Raw genomic sequence first — 274 nt, forward strand, 5'->3', positions numbered from 1 at the left:
CCTTCGCTTTTGTAGCTTCACTCAAGCGACCGAAATATGTTCTCTCGGCCGCTCGGCGTGTATCAAGAGACATAGAGACATTCTAGATAATATACGGAGTGTCCCGAACTATTTTTCCAATCACTTTTGTGTAGATAGAGCGGACTAAACTGAGTCGAAAAGTCCTCTATCATTTTGCAATTTTCGCAATAGTTAACAAGATATTAATTACTAAAGATTGCAAAATATTGGTCTTGAATAATTTTTTACTCAAATACTATCAACTTTACAGAAA

This window comes from Trachymyrmex cornetzi, unplaced genomic scaffold, assembly GCF_001594075.2.
Source record: "Trachymyrmex cornetzi isolate Tcor2-1 unplaced genomic scaffold, Tcor1.1 scaffold1436, whole genome shotgun sequence".
In the NCBI taxonomy this organism is placed as follows: Eukaryota; Metazoa; Arthropoda; class Insecta; order Hymenoptera; family Formicidae; genus Trachymyrmex; species Trachymyrmex cornetzi.